The sequence below is a fragment of the Pristiophorus japonicus genome, chromosome 18 (assembly GCF_044704955.1).
Source record: "Pristiophorus japonicus isolate sPriJap1 chromosome 18, sPriJap1.hap1, whole genome shotgun sequence".
In the NCBI taxonomy this organism is placed as follows: Eukaryota; Metazoa; Chordata; class Chondrichthyes; family Pristiophoridae; genus Pristiophorus; species Pristiophorus japonicus.
In genome coordinates, this window is record NC_091994.1 from 47,694,626 (window position 1) to 47,712,158 (window position 17,533).

Genomic DNA, 17,533 nt, shown 5'->3' on the forward strand with positions numbered 1-17,533 from the left:
CTCCATACCCCTTGATCCCTTTAGCCTTGAGCACCATATCTAACTCCCTCTTGAATATATCCAATGAACTAGCATCAACAACTCTCTGCAGTAGAGAATTCCACAGGTTAACAACTCTGAGTGAAGAAGTTTCTCCACAACTCAGTCCTAAACAGCATGCCCCTTATCCTTAGACAGTGTCCTCTGGTTCTGGACTTCCCCAACATCGGGAACATTCTTCCTGCATCTAACCTGTCCAGTCCTGTCAGAATTTTATATGTTTTTATGAGATCCCTCCTCATCCTTCTAAACTCCAATGAATACAGGCCCAATCGGTCCTCATATATCAGTTCTGCCATTCCGGGAATCAGTCTGGTGAACATTCGCTTGCAATAGCAAAAACGTCCTTCCTCAGATTAGGAGACCAAAACTGAACATATTCCAGGTGTGGCCTCACCAAGGCCCTGTACAACTGCAGTAAGACCTGCCTGCTCCTATACTCAAATCCCCTAGCTATGAATGCCAACATACCATTTGCTGCCTGCTGTACCTGCATGCCAACTTTCAATGACTGATGTACCATGACACCCAGGACTCGTTGCACTTCCCCTTTTCCAAATCTGCCGCCATTCAGATAATATTCTGCCTTCGTGTTTTTTCCCCCAAAGTGGATAACCTCTCATTTATCCATATTATACTGCATTTGCCCACTCACCTAACCTCTCCATGTCACCCTGCAGTCTCTTAGCATCCACCTCACAGCTCACACCGCCATCCAGCTTAGTGTTTTCTGCAAACTTGGAGATATTACACTCAATTCCTTCATCTAAATCATTAATGTATATTGTAAAGAGCTGGGGTCCTAGCACTGAGCCCTGCGGCACCCCACTAGTCATTGCCTGCCATTCTGAAAAGGACCCGTTTATCTCAACTCTCTGCTTCCTGTCTGCCAACCAGTTCTCCAACCACGTCAGTACATTACCCCCAATACTATGTGCTTTGATTCTGCACACCAATCTCTTGTGTGGGACCTTGTCAAAAGCCTTTTGAAAGTCCAAATATACCACATCCACTGGTTCTCCCTTGTCCACTCTACCAGTTACATCCTCACAAAATTCTAGAAGATTTGTCAAGCATAATTTCCCTTTCATAAATCCATGCTGACTTGGACCAATCCTGTCACTGCTTTCCAAATGCGCTGCTATTTCATCTTTACTAATTGATTCCAACATTTTCTCCACGACTGATGTCAGGCTAACCGGTCTATAATTACCTGTTTTCGCTCTCCCTTTTTAAAAAGTGGTATTACATTAGCTATCCTCAAGTCCATAGGAACTGATCCAAAGTTGATAGACTGTTGGAAAATGATCACCAATGCATCCACTATTTCTAGGGCCACTTCCTTAAGTACTCTGGGATGCAGAATATCAAGCCCTGGGGATTTATCTGCCTTCAATCCCATCAACTTTCCTAACACAATTTCCCGCCAAATAAGGATTTCCTTCAGTTCCTCCTTCTCACTAGACCCTCAGTTCCCTAGTATATCCGGAAGGTTATTTGTGTCTTCCTTCATGAAGACAGAACCAAAGTATTTGTTCAACTGGTCTGCCATTTCTTTGTTCCCCATTATAAATTCACCTGAATCTGACTGCAAGGGACCTACGTTTGTCTTCACTAATCTTTTTCTCTTCACATATCTATAGAAGCTTTTGCAGTTAGTTTTTATGTTCCCGGCAAGTTTCCTCTCATACTCTATTTTCCCCCTCCTAATGAAACCCTTTGTCCTCCTCTGCTGAATTCTAAATTTCTCCCAGTCCTCAAGTTTGCTACTGTTTCTGGCCAATTTACATGCTTCTTGCTTGGATTTAACACAATCCTAAATTTCCCTTGTTAGCCATGGTTGAGCCATCTTCCCTGTTTTATTTTTACTCCAGACAGGGATGTACAATTGTTGAAGTTCATCCATGTGATCTTTAAATGTTTGCCATTGCCTATCCACCATCAATCCTTTAAGTATCATTTGGCAGTCTATTCTAGCCAATTGACATCTCATATCATCGAAGTTACCTTTCCCTAAGTTCAGGTCCCGAGTCTCTGAATTAACTGAATAAAGAATTCTACCATATTATGGCCACTCTTCCCCAAGGGCCTCGCACAACAAGATTGCTAATTAGTCCTTTCTCATTACACATCACCCAGTCGAGGATGGCCAGCCCTCTAGTTGGTTCCTCGACATATTGGTCTAGAAAACCATCCCTAATACACTCCAGGAAATCCTCCTCCACCATATTGCTACCAGTTTGGTTAGCCCAATCTATATGTCGATTAAAATCACCCATGATAATTGCTGTACCTTTATTGCACGCATCCCTAATTTCTTGTTTGATGCTGTCCCCAACCTCACTACTACTGTTTGGTGGTCTGTACATAACTCCCACTAGCGTTTTCTGCCCTTTGGTATTCCGCAGCTCCACCGATACAGATTCCACATCATCCAAGCTAATGTCCTTCCTTACATTACCCTCGTTCACTTTGTACTGTTTAGGCTTACAAAGCTCATAAGAATTTTTTTATTGTCTGAAACTTAGTTGCGTTACTTTCCTCTTTGGGGAAAAGAACAGAAGTTCAAGAGTTTGGGTGGTGTGTCATGCTTGTGGGCTTTAAGGGACAGCAAGGTGCTCCCCTTTCATTAGTCGCTTCCAGGCTCCCTTCAGGTATGGAAAGAAGTGGAGTGAACTGTATCTACAGGAATGGGACCCACACATCCTGGGTGAATTCCAATTCAAAGTGCTGCCTGTTTTCTATTGAAAAACTTTGGAGAGAGGCCTAGGGCCAAAGCAGAAGACAAGGTGAGCTAAATAAATAGTGGTTGGGTAACACCAAGCTTGGAGGGTAAGAGTGAGGGAGGTAAGGAACTCCAGTTTTAAATACCTGGAAAGAACGAGTTAGAGTCGGAGGTGGTGCGATTACAGTGCAGTGAGAATAAAGGGGACATGGATCTATAAAAGAACGCACAATTTCGTTAGCTAGAGCTCACAGGTCTGGGCTTCAAACCTGAAAAATGGTGCAATGGATTATGCAAGCCTAAGTGCCAGGATGAGAAAAGTAACATTTTATTCCTGCCAACATGGCTCAGAAATGGCCTAAAGCATTTACCTACAGAATTCACTGCCCTTTAAAATGACCTCCCACCTCAAGGTTGGCCCCCAACAGCAGTTCTATGATAGGCTTGCTATGCAAGCATTGGACTTAGCATGCAGCACACCTGTGGGCTAGAGGGTCCTGAGCCCAACCTCCTTTTGGAGATAGTAATCAAACTCTCTCCTGCTTGTGTTGTCAGTTCCAGATCTGAGTGTGAAGCTGAGCAGGATGCAATATCAGCCAGAACTGGTTTGTGCTCAGTTTCAGCATCCGTTATGCACACCTCTGTCCATCGTTTGTGCCGAGAGAGTGCAATGCACCAAAATCGGCCCCAAGGAAACAAGTCATTACACCAAGGTGCAGTCGAATGCAGAATTCTGACTGAATCTGTGGCTATACTCACTTGTCGGTTATGGTAATGCGGTGTTCATAGAATCATAGCGGAGGAGGACGCTCCATAGACACTCGTGGTTGACAGTGTCAAAGGCCTTTGTAAGGTTGAAGGCGGCCATGTATAGAGGCAGGCGCTGTTCCCTGCCTTCGGCCGCCTGAGGAAAAGTGTGTTTGAAGATCAGGCCCTTAAAACAGTCACCAAGCTCATGGTCTACAGGGCTGTAGTAATACCCGCCCTCCTGTATGGCTCAGAAACATGGACCATATACAGTAGACACCTCAAGTTGCTGGAGAAATACCACCAACGATGTCTCCGCAAGATCCTACAAATCCCCTGGGAGGACAGACGCACCAATGTTAGCGTCCTTGACCAGGCCAACATCCCCAGCATTGAAGCACTGACCACACTTGATCAGCTCCGTTGGGCAGGCCACATTGTTCGCATGCCAGACACGAGACTCCCAAAGCAAGCGCTCTACTCAGAACTCCTTCATGGCAAACGAGCCAAAGGTGGGTAGCGAAAACATTATAAGGACACCCTCAAAGCCTTCCTGATAAAGTGCGACATCCCCATTGACACCTGGGAGTCCCTTGCCAAAGAGCGCCCTAAGTGGAGGAAGTGCATCCGGGAGGGCACCGAGCTCCTCGAGCCTCGTCACCGAGAGCATGCAGAAATCAAGCACAGGCAGCGGAAAGAGTGTGCGGCAAACATGTCCCACCCACCCCTTCCCTCAATGACTATCTGTCCCACCTATGACAGAGACTGTGGTTCTCGTATTGGACTGTACGAACTCATGTTAAGAGTGGAAGCAAGTCTTCCTCGATTCTGAGGTCTATGATGATGAGAATCATAGAATGATACAACGCATAGAATCATAGAAATTTACAGCACGGAGGCCATTTCAGCCCATAGTGTCCGCGCCGGCCGACCAAGCGCTATCCAGCCTAATCCCACTTTCCAACGTAGTCCGTAGCCCTGTAGGTTACGGCACTTTAAGTGCACATCTAAATGTGGTGAGGCTTTCTGTCTCTACCATCCTTTTAGGCAGTGAGTTCCAGACTCCCACCACCCTTTGGGTGAAGAAATTTCCCCTCGTATCTCCTCTCAACCTCCCCTCATTTACTTTAAATCAATACACCCTGGTTGTTGACCCCTCTGCTAAGGGAACAGGTCCTTCCTATCCACTTTATCCAGGCCTCTCATAATTTTATACACCTCAATCAGGTCTCCCCTCAACCTTCTCTGTTCAAAAGAAAACAGACCCAGCATCTCCAATCTTTCCTCATAGCCAAAATTATCCAGAACAGTCAACATTCTTGTAAATCTCCTCTACACCCCAATCACATCTTTCCTGTAATGTGGTGAGCAGAACTGCACACAGTACCCTAGCTGCAGCCTAACCACCTTATCTACCTGGCCTGCTACCTTCAGGGATCTGTGGACCTGCACTCCAAGGTCTCTTTGTTCCTCTACACTTTTCAGTATCGTACCGTTTAATGTGTATGCACTTGCCTTGTTGGCCCTCCCCAAATGCATTACCTCACCATTTGCCACTGTTCTGCCCACCTGACCAGTACATTGATATCTTCCTGCAGTCCGCAGCTTTCTCCTTCATTATCAACCACCCAGCCTATTTTAGTGTCATCTGCAAACTTCTTAATGACACCGCAACATTCAAGTCCAAGTCATTGATATATATCACAAAAGCAAGGGACACAAAAGGAGGCCATTTGGTTGATCATGCTTATTGCTACTCTTTGAAAGAGCGGGAGGTGCGTCAGAGAGACCTATAAAAAGGCCCAGCGTCCGAAAGTCATGGTGCGTTGGCGAGAGGCTCGGGAGGTGCGTGGAGAGGCTCTGGAGGAGCGTGGAGAGACCTGGGAGAGACCCGGGAGGTGCGGGGAGAGACCCGGGAGGTGCGGGGAGAGACCCGGGAGGTGCGGGGAGAGACCCGGGAGGTGCGGAGAGAGGCTCTGGAGGAGCGTGGAGAGACCCGGGAGGTGCGTGGAGAGACCCGGGAGGTGCGTGGAGAGGCGGGACTTGTGCAGCTACAGGGAGACGGCAAAAAAGAAGTAGAAAGAAATCGAAAGATGACGTCACAGCCAAGGGGGTAAGTGATTGGCTGGCGATTGGTGAGTAGCTTTGCTTTTTCTTTCTTTATCAGTAAGTAACCTTTAGCATTGTTGTTGCCAGCTTAAGTGTATCTAAGGGTTAAGTCATGGCAGGAGAGCTCAGACACTTGTTATGCTCCTCCTGTACTATGTGGGAAGTCAGGGACGCTTCCGGTGTCCCTGACAACGACATATGCGGGAAGTGCATCCGCCTGCAGCTCCTGACGGACTGCATTGCAGCACTGGAGCTGTGGGTGGATTCACTCTGGAACATCCACGATGCTGAGAGTGACGTGAATAGCACGTTTAGCGAGTTGGTCACACCGCAGATAAAGGGTACTCAGCCAGATAGTAAATGGGTGACCAGCAGGAAGAGCAGTGTAATGAAGGTAGTGCAGGGGCCCCCTGCGGTCATCCCCCTGCAAAACAGATACACCGCTTTGGGTACTATTGAGGGGGATGACTCATCAGGGGAGGCTAGCAGCAGCCAAGTTCATGGCATCGTGGGTGGTTCTGCTGCACAGGAGGGCAGGAAAAAGAGTGGGAGAGCTATAGGGGATTCGATTGTAAGGGGAATAGATAGGCGTTTCTGCAGCCGCAACCGAGACTCCAGAATGGTATGTTGCCTCCCTGGTGCAAGGGTCAAGGATGTCTCGGAGCGGGTGCAGGACATTCTCAAAAGGGAGGGTGAACAGCCAGTTATTGTGGTACACATAGGTACCCAACGATATAGGTAAAAAACGGGATGAGGTCCTACGAGACGAATTTAGGAAGCTAGGAGCTAAATTTAAAAAGTAGGACCTTAAAAGTAGTCATCTCAGGATTGCTACCAGTGCCACGTGCTAGTCAGAGTAGGAATTGCAGGATAGCTCAGATGAATATGTGGTTTGAGCAGTGGTGCAGAAGGGAGCAATTCAAATTCCTGGGGCATTGGAACCGGTTCTGGGGGAGGTGGGACCAGTATAAACCGGACGGTCTACACCTGGGCAGGACTGGAACCAATCCGAGGGGGAGTGTTTGCTAGTGCTGTTGGGGAGGAGTTAAACTAATATGGCAGGGGGATGGGAACCTATGCAGGGAGGCAGAGGGAAATAAAAGGGAGACAGAGGCAAAAGATATAAAGGAGAATAGTAAAAGTGGAGGGCAGAGAATCCCAAGGCAAAAAACAAAAAGGGCCACATTACAACAAAATACTAAAGGGGCAAGGTGTGTTAAAAAGACAAGTCTGAAGGCTGTATGCCTCAATGCGAGGAGTATTCGGATTAAGGTGGATGAATTAACTGCGCAGATAGCAGTTAATGGATACGATGTAATTGGCATCACAGAGACATGGCTCCAGGGTGACCAAGGCTGGGAACTCAACATCCAAGGGTATTCAGCATTTAGGAAGGATAGACAGAAAGGAAAAGGAGGCGGGGTGACGTTGCTGGTCAAAGACGAAATTAATGCAATAGTAAGGAAGAACATTGGCTTGGATGATGTGGACTCGGTATGGGTGGAGCTGCGGAATACTAAGGGGCAGAAAACGCTACTGGGAGTTGTGTACAGGCCACCAAACAGCAATAGTGAGGTTGGGGAAAGCATAAAACAAGAAATAAGGGATGTGTGTAATAAAGGTACAGCAGTTATCATGGGCGACTTTAATTTACATATAGATTGGGTTAACCAAACTGATAGCAATGCGGATTTCCTGGAGTGTATTCGGGATGGTTTTCTTGACCAATATGTGGAGGAACCGACTAGCGAGCTGGCCATCCTATACTGGATGACGTGAAATGAGAAAGGACTAATTAGCAATCTTGAGACCCCTTGGGGAAGAGTGACCATAATATGGTAGAATTCTTTATTAAGATTGAGAGTGACACAGTTAATTCAGAAACTAGGGTCCTAAACTTAAGGAAAGCTAACTTCGATGGCATGAGGCATGAATTGGCGAGAATAGACTGGCAAATGATACTTAAAGGATTGACGGTGGATAGGCAATGGCAAACATTTATAGATCACATGGATGAACTTCAACAGTTGAAAACATCCCTGTCTGGAGTAAAAATAAAACATGGAAGGTGGCTCAACCGTGGCTAACAAGGGAAATTAAGGATAGTGTTAGATCAAAGGAAGAGGCATATAAATTGGCCAGAAACAGTAGCAAACCTGAGGACTGGGAGAAATTTAGAATTCAGCAGAGGAGGACAAAGGGTTTAATTAGGAGGGGGAAAATAGAGTAGGAGAGGAAGCTTGCCGGGAACATAAAAACTGACTGCAAAAGCTTCTATAGATATGTGAAGAGAAAAAGATTGGTGAAAACAAACGTAGGTCCCTTGCAGTCGGACTCAGGTGAATTAATAATGGGGAACAAAGAAATGGCAGACCAATTGAACAAATACTTTGGTTCTGTCTTCACGAAGGAAGACACAAATGACCTTCCGGATGTACTAGGGGACCAAGGGTCGAGTGAGGAGGAGGAACTGAAGGAAATCCTTATTAGGCAGGAAATTGTGTTGGGGAAATTGATGGGATTGAAGGCTGATAAATCCCCAGGACCTGATTGTCTGTATCCCAGAGTACTTAAGGAGGTGGCCCTAGAAATAGTTGGTAATCATTTTCCAACAGTCTATCGACTCTGGATCAGTTCCTATGGACTGGAGGGTTGCTAATGTAACACCACTTTTTAAAAAAGGAGGGAGAGAGAAAACGGGTAATTATCGACCGGTTAGTCTGACATCAGTAGTGGGGAAAATGTTCGAATCTATTATTAAGGATGAAATAGCAGCGCATTTGGAAAGCGGTGACAGGATCGGTCCAAGTCAGCATGGATTTATGAAAGGGAAATCATGCTTGACCAATCTTCTGGAATTTTTTGAAGATGTAACTAGTAGAGTCGACAAGGGAGGACCAGTGGATGTGGTGTATTTGGACTTTCAAAAGGCCTTTGACAAGGTACCACATAAGAGATTGGTGTACAAGATCAAGGCACATGGTATTGGGGGTAATGTACTGGCGTGGATAGAGAATTGGTTGGCAGGCAGGAAACAGAAAGTCGGGATAAATGTGTCCTTTTCAGAATGGGAGGCAGTAACTAGTGGAGTACCGCAGGGCTCAGTGCTGGGACCCCAGCTCTTCACAATATACATTAATGATTTGGATGAAGGAATTGAGGGTAATATCTCCAAGTTTGCAGATGACACTAAACTGGGTGGCGGTGTGAGCTGTGAGGAGGATGCTAAGAGGCTGCAGGGTAATTTGGACAGGTTAGGAGAGTGGGCAAATGCAGTATAATGTGGATAAATGTGAGGTTATCCATTTTGGTGGCAAAAACACGAAGGCAGAATATTATCTGAATGGCGGCAGATTAGGAAAAGGGTAGGTGCAACGAGACCTGGGTGTCATGGTTCATCAGTCATTGAAAGTTGGCATGCAGGTACAGCAGGCGATGAAGAAGGCAAATAGCATGTTGGCCTTCATAGCTAGGGGATTTGAGTATAGGAGCAGGGAGGTCTTACTGCAGTTTTACAGGGCCTTGGTGAGGCCTCACCTGGAATATTGTGTTCAGTTTTGGTCTCCTAATCAGAGGAAGGATGTTCTTGCTATTGAGGGAATGCAGTGAAGGTTCACCAGACTGATTCCAGGGATGGCTAGACTGACATATGAGGAGAGACTGGATCAACTGGGCCTTTATACACAGGAGTTTAGAAGGATGAGAGGGGATCTCATAGAAACGTATAAGATTCTGACGGGACGGGACAGCTTAGATGCGGGAAGAATGTTCTCGATGTTGGGGAAGTCCAAAACCAGGGGACACAGTCATAGGATAAGGGGTAGGCCATTTAAGACTAAGTTGAGGAGAAACTTCTTCACTCAGGGTGTTGTTAACCTGTGGAATTCCCTGCCGCAGAGAGTCGTTGATGCCAGTTCATTGGATATATTCAAGAGGGAGTTAGATGTGGCCCTTACGGCTGAAGGGATCAAGGGGTATGGAGAGAAAGCGGGAAAGGGGTACTGTGGTGAATGATCAGCCATGATGTTATTGAATGGTGGTGCAGGCTCGAAGGGCCGAATGGCCTAGTCCTGCACCTATTTTCTATGTTTCTATCCAAAAAGTCCCATTCGCAATAACCTTGCACATTTTTTCCCCCTTCAAGTATGTATCTATTCCCTTTTGAAAGCTATTACTGAATCTGTTCCCACCACCCTTTCAGGCTGTGTATTCCAGATCATAATAACTTGCTGCGTTAAAATGTCTCCTCATCTCGTCGCTGGTTCTTTTGCCAATTACCTTAAATCTGTGTCCTCTGACTACTGACCCTTCTGTCACTGGAAACAATTTCTCCTTATTTACTCTATCAAAACTCTTCAAGGTTTTGAATACCTCTATTAAATCTGCTCTCAACCTTCTCTGCTCCAAGGAGAACAGCCCTAGCTTCTCTACGTAACTGAAGGCCCGCATCGCTGACACCATTCTAGTAAATTGCCTATGCACCCTCTCTAAAACCTTGACAGCCTTCCTAAAGTGTGGTGCCCAGAATTGGACACAATTCTCCAGCTGCAGCCTAAGCAGTGTTTTATAAAGGTTTAGCTTTTGTACTCCATACCTCTGTTTATAAAGCTAAGAATCCCATAAGGTTTTTTAACAGCCTTCTCAACTTGTCCTGTCACCTGCAAAGATTTCTCTCCAGGTTGCTCTGTTCCTGCACTCCCTTTAAAATCGTACCATTTAGTTCATATTGCCTCTCTTTATTCTTCCTACTAAAATGTATCACCACACTTCTCTGTATTAAATTGCATCTGTCATATGTCTGCCCATTTCACCAGTCTGTCTATGTCCTCCTAAAGTCCTTCACTATCCTCCTCACCATTTACTACATTTCCGACTTTAGTGTCATCTGCAAAATTTGAAATTACGCCAGGTAATACCAAGCCCAGGTCATTAATATATATCAAAGAGCCGTGGTCCTAATACTGACCCCTGGGGAACACCACTGTATACTTTCCTCCAGTCTGAAAAACAACCGTTTACCACTACTCTCTGCTTTCTGTCCCTTAGCCAATTTTACCATACATACTGCATACATACATGTCCCTTTAATCACATGGACCTGTTTTTGAACAGAGATGCAACATTTGCAATCCTCCAGTCCTCTGACATGTAATGTTTTTGCTTCAAGGGTTCTTGCTTAAGAATTCATAGCAACACATTGCTGTTAAGAACTTGGTTATTAGCAAAAGGTTTAACAATCACACTACACATTACAAGTTCATCCACCAGGCTCACAACCACCTGCCTCATTGTGCAACCCCCGAACCCAACTGGCTGGGGTTTTATTGAGTCTTGTGAACATCATGTGACTGGCTAAGCCACTCCCAACTCAACAGCCCTACAACTATTTTAGATAGAACTTTAAATCAAGTACCCCCTTTTAGTAAGGACACTAGAACCCACAAATTTCCAAATCAACTGGGAACCTTGCCAAATCAAATTAAAATTTGGTTGCCGGGGGTGATAATGCACTCCAGTTCCTCCGATGCCCACCTCTCGCAGAAGGCTGTGAGCATACTGGTAGATCCCACGTGCTCCAACTCCAGGGACATCCTGGCTCGAACATCGCCACGGAAAAGAGGCAGACAGTCGGGCTAAACAACCCCCTCGATTGCCCGCTGCCTGGACCGGTTAATGGCCACCTTGGTCAGGCCCAGGAGTAGTCCTACGAGGAGGCCCTCCGACCTGCCCGCTCCTCTCTGCACCGGGTGCCCAAACATCAGGAGTGTGGGACTGAAGTGCAGCCAAGAATCGAGGAGCAGCCCCTTCAAATAATGGGCTGCAACCTCACACACTGTACATACACATGGAACACGGATTCCTCCAGACCACAGAAATTACAAACGACCTGGGAGTCCATGAACCGACTTAAAAACTTATTGCACAGGAAGTGCATACAGACACCAGAGTTTTAATAACACCAGTGTATGAATATCATTAATAATCTTATGTCTGTGCACACGCCTGTCTACAAAATCTTTGTTTCTGACCTTTTGTGTCAACTTATTTCATTATAAATTCCTACGTCTACATCGATAATGGAAATATAGGAAAGATGAGGGAGTTCAGTAGTGTAGAGAGACTAGAGAGGCTGAGATTGTTCTCCTTAGAGCAGAGAGGGTTAAGAGGTGATTTAATAATGGTATTCAAAATTATGAGGAGTTTTGATGAGAGTAAACAGGGAGAAATAGTTTCCACTGGTAGGAGGGTCGGTAACTCGAGGACATAGATTTAAGACGATTGGCAAAAGAACCTGATGGGAGATGAGTTGAAAGTGTTTTACGCAGCGAGTTGTTATGATCAGGAAAGGGTGGTGGAAGCAGATTCAGTAGTAAATTTCAAAGAGGAATTGGATAAAGACTTGAAAAGGAAAAAAATTGTAGGGCTATGGGGAAAGAGCAGCGGAGTGGGGCTAATTGGATAACTCTTTTAGAGCGCCGGCACAGGCACGATGGGCTGAATGGCTTCCTTCTGTGTTGTGCTATGCTATAATTCTAGGCTAACTAGTCACCCTGTTATTGGATAATTTGGCTACTGGGTGATTTTTCCACACAAATTGTTAAAAATGCATTGTGAAAAATTTTCAGCTGAAAATTTCTGATCTGCCATTTTTTTTCTGTTACTGAAATGCCTGATGTCCAAAATATGGGCTTTAACAAAATTAAAACACATTAAAATGTTATATATTTCACAATAACGTGAATTAATTTATCTATTGAAGTGTACTTTGTGTCTTTTAATGCCCTCATGAAAGCTTTTATTTGAAGGCAGCAACATCTTCCAAAAATCTGGGCCCGAACTTTACTCATGACTGTGTGATGTTATGAACTAAATTTGGATTTTTCTAAGTTTTTCTTAAACAGAGAGGCTTTGATTGTTTTTGTGAGAAGAAACATACATTGTATTGATGCTACACTGTTATAACTTTTATTTTATCTATAAATGTCTGAACTTATTTGAGCTGAATGGGGAAGATGGAGTGTGTCTTTCGTATTGCTAATGTTAGTTAAAATGTTAAAAAAAAGTTGAATTTTGAGAACTAATAATCTCACCTATGTTTTGTTGACAGAAAAAAGTAACTGCCAATTGATTGTGAGACAGAGAGACAGACAGATGGTGCCTTTCCTTATTCTAATTTGATTCGAAAAAATCCAAGTTAAAAGGTTGAAAGAAAACACAGCCTATTTTTGAGGGAAACGGATTGGAAGGAAGGGAGGGGATGAGGAAAACAGCTTGAGAGAGTGGAGGCCTGAGTGGAAGGAGTGGGGGAGGATACAGCGGTGGGATGAATGGATAGTTCAAAAGGGGAAGTGTTAGGGTTAATGATAGACAGGAAGGTGGTAGTGGAAAGGTGACGCAGTGGGAGTGACAGGATGAGGAGAGTATGAGTAATATGAGGAGGAGATGGGATGGGAACAGAGTTGCCGAGGGACACATTTTTCCAACAACCCCATCCCATGGTAGCTACTTTCTCCACTACACCATACCAGACCATTCAACACTTCCCACCCGAAAGGAACCAAGTAAAAGACAGGGAGAGGAGTAGTACAAGGAAGAGAGAGTTGTAGAAAGAATTAGGAAGAGAGAAGAGAAGAGACAGATAGAGAGGCAGAAACAGGAGAGGAGAGAAAGAGAAACAGCAATGAAAAAATTACAGACACAGTATAGAGAGACTCTATGTTCTCTAACTTATCATGTACAATGCCATGGGAGATCACGCTACAAGCCAACAATTTCACTTAACAATTTCTACATTACAACAGTGACAACACTTCAAAAAAAAGTACTTAATTGGCTGTAAAGCTCTTTGGGACTTCCTGTGCTCGTGAAAGGCGTAATATAAATGCCAGTCTGTCTTTAACAAAGCTGCAAACTCCAAGAGTGAAACTCAAATACTTTATTAATGCAGCAGAGATTGAATTACTGCATTAACCTCGTTGCTGAATAAGAAGTTTGTGAGGTTTTTTGACTGGTTAGCGAGCAGTACAGACGGTGCAAAATTAAGAAACCCAACAGCCATAACTTGCAACTCATTCCAACTGCTCCAAACAGAGCAATAAAGAACTGTAGTTGGGATGTTTTCCTGTAATATCTGAGATTGGGAGTCAGCACCAGTGATCCGAATTCTTCCTGCTCAATTGGGACACTTGTAAGCTATAATCGGGAGGTGGATAGCAGGAAATGTATTGCAGGCTGTAACATTATAAAACATATTTACATAGTGATCATTGCCATGTTTTCTCTGGTTCCTATTGCAGCTCAGCAACTCCCCGAGTCTTCAGTAAAAGTGCTCGGGCCTTCAGCCAAGGAGATGAGCGCTAAAGGAGCAGGCACGTTAGTTTGTCTGGTCAGCAAACTGTCCATGGACTTCGCTGCGGTCAGCTGGACAGTCGATGGGAGTCCGACGAGCAGTGAGGTCCAAACCAGTGTGGTGTCGCGGAACACGGACAACACCTTCAGTCTCAGCAGCTACCCGACGGTCCCCGGCACAGACTGGAGCAGTGGGAAAGTGTACTCCTGTACAGTTCAACAAGGGACAACTTCGAAAACATCCGCTACAGTCACACAATCCGACTGTTAAGATAAAAGCTTTACATGCTTGTACTGTCTGATTTGTGGCAACAATGGGGCACTGCATAACTGGAGTAGAAAATGTTCATTAGAGATCCAAAACGGAGTCCTTCAAATTTATTATTTATTCTCTCGTGTATATTCCATTATTTGTGTGGTTTTCTGTACTGCCTTGGAATATTCAGCACCTCCAAAATGGCGGGGGCTGAAAAAAATAATCCATGCAATGGGCGGCTGCTTATTTTTCTCTCACAGTCTTCAGTTATAGAGTCACAGCTGCTTTATTTTCAGAGATATGCTTGTTGTGGAGCTGATATCTGCCAGTAAATGCAAATCTTCATTCATTGTCCTTCTTGTAGTGCTTCAGCCTGAAGTGTGTCAGTCACTTTGAATAATCATTACCAAGCTGACCCAATGGCCCAGTCTGTAGCTGTATTGTCTGTTGTGGGACCCATCGTACAGGCCAGGAAGGTTCCTCAGTCTCCATCGATTTAGCTGATGGTAGTCTGGGTGCTATACTTGGTCTCAGTGCCCCTGAACTAGGCAGAAGGGGGTGGGTGCGGAGATCGCCCAGGGCTCCTGCTCCAGATGGCTAATGGGAAGGCAGGCGAGGCCCAGAGCAGGCTCAGCAGGAATGGGCGAATAGCCTGCTGATGCTCGCTGTCTACCTCACACGTAACTAGCTAGCACTTGGCCAAAGTACTGCAAACGGGCGCATGTGGAACAGTCAGCACCTTCAGAAGAGGACGGAAGGAAAAGGAATACATTGTTTAATAAGGGAGAGACCACATTTTTAAAAAATTCAACCCGATATTGAATGCACTGCCTGAAAAGGTGGTGGAAGCAGATTCAATAGTAACTTTCAAAAGGAAAGTGGATATGTACTTGAAAAGGAGAAATTTGCAGGGGATTAGGATCAATTGGTTAGCTCTTTCAAAGAGCCGGCACTGACATGTAGGACCGGATGGCCTCCTGTGTTGTAAGTAACGATATGTGGAAGGACATCACATGCTGGTGTTCCAATGGATTATGCAACACTGAGACACAAAGTTTGAAACCCAGAATTCCTTACCTCAGCCATGGTGTCAGGTGAGACACCAGGTGATTCCCCTATAGGGAGGGAAAACCATCTTGCCTGAGTTAGCACAGGATGCTGTCCTGCACCACCTGGTAGGTGGTCTTGCAACAGGGTCACCTGACTGGCCTGTTAGGTGCAAGGATGGGCCTGAGAAAGGTCCCACTAATGCCTCAGTTGATAAATGCAACATGCGATATACAGACCAGAAGGTGCCAACTTCACCCCTCAGTCTATACCGAGTTAGCTGATCAAAGCCAACTTTACAATTAGCCTCAACACCCACCGGATTGGGAGAGGAGAAATCGCCGGGACTCGTGACCCAATGCTGACCCCTGCTGAAAAGTGTGTCCATGGACCTTGGATGAGGACCTATTCAGCTCGGATGGAGTGCCCTTCATAGAATCATACAGCACAGTTGGAGGCCATTTGGCCCATCGTGCCTGCTCTTTCAAAGAACTTTCCAATTAGTCCCACTCCCCTGTTCTTTCCTCATAGCTCTGCAATTGTTTCCTTTTCAAGTATTCATCCAATTCTCCTTTGAAAGTTACTATTGAATCTGCTTCTACCACCCTTTCAGGTACTGCATTCCAGATCCTAACAACTCGCTGTGTGACAAAAAAAATTCTCCTCTTCCCTCTGGTTCTTTTGCCAATGACATTAAATCTGTGTCCTCTGGTTACCGACTCTCGTGGTGCCTGGTGTCCTCCCAATTTACTGGTGCATTCCCCCAATTCTTCCATTTACTGGTGGCATCCCCCAATTCACAGGTCGATCACATACCCATACTTTATCAGCAGTGGTTACGAATCGTGGTCATACGTGACAATCGTGTCTTGATTTTTCTCCCCTCTATCTGATTACTTGCCCAGCTGAGATCCTCAAATCTAGAACCTTCCTGGTCTTCATGGCTTTTGTATCACACTGGGTGGTGTATTTCCCAGTTGAACCAAAGGTTAGGGGGCTTGAGAGATCTGACATACACATGATGCTACACCAGCTGTTAGAGGGAACTTGTACACACACAAACTAACCCAGAACACCAAGGAGATGGATGCACACACACATACACAAACAAATACACAATAAAGTACTAAAAACATGTTCTTACCTGTCACAAGATGTCCTCAATCAAGCCATGCGGGCTTTTTCCAAATTAGTTGTTAGTGTGGCTCACAGCATCAGATTGTTAATCCTTTGTACCAGCTCCATTGATAATGCCACCAGCGCTTACTATTTATGCAATAATGTTCAAAAAATAGACAAATTAAACTATAAGAATATTAATCAGAAGCATTGTCAGTGGTTTAATTTTTAAACAGTGTAACAATGGTGAAAATAGTTTAAGGGGATCTGAATTCTGAAATATGATAATCCTTATTTTAACGGCAGATATCTGTACTTACAGGTCTCTCTCATCCCTCCCCGCCCCTCCATCCTGCTCGCCCTCAATGTTTTAAACCACTGACTAGGAGCAGCCCGATGGTGTATCTCTTGTGTAGAACTCCATTTTGTGACATGATGATTTGAGAGTGCCCATTTGGGATGTCAGGAGGCTGCATTCCCAACTAAGACCTTCTTCACTGTTAAGTAGAACTTGTTTTCAATAAAGAGAGTGTGAAAAGGGGATATTGTTTAGAAGGCATCTAGCACCCATGGACTGTACCATAATGAGGCCTTCACTAGAGGGAGGGAGAGGTGGGGAGGAGAAAATCAAAGAATTATAGAACAGTTACAGCACAGGTGGCGGCGATTCGGCCCAGCGAGCCTGTCGGCTCTCGGCAAGAGCACTTCATCTAATCCCACTAGCTGTCCTTTCCCTGTAGCCCTACAAATTTATTTCCTTCAGGTACTTATTTAATTTCTCTTTGAAAGCCACGATTGAGTCTGCCTTCCCCACCCTCTCAGGCAGTGCATTCCAAATCATTTGCTGCATAAGAAAGTTTTTCCTCATGTTGCCTTTGGTTCTCCTACCAATCACTTTAAATCTGTGTCCTCTGGTTCTCGACCCTTCCGCCAATGGGAACAGTTTCTCTCTATCTCTCCAGACTCCTCATGATTTTGAACATCTCTCTTCTCAAAGGAGAACAACCCCAGCTTCTCCAGTATATCCACGTAACTGAAGTCCCTCATGCCTGGAACCATTCTTACAAATCTTTTCTGCACCCTCTCTAAGATCTTCACATTCTTCCTAAAGCATAGTGCCCAGAATTGGACACAATACTCCA

General features: G+C 45.1%; 1 pseudogene; it reads left to right on the plus strand.

Moving 5' to 3' along the window:
* LOC139229029 (Ig heavy chain C region-like) overlaps window positions 1–14,240 on the plus strand; it is a 61,066-nt pseudogene extending 46,826 nt beyond the window's left edge.
* Window positions 14,241–17,533: the final 3,293 nt, after the last annotated feature.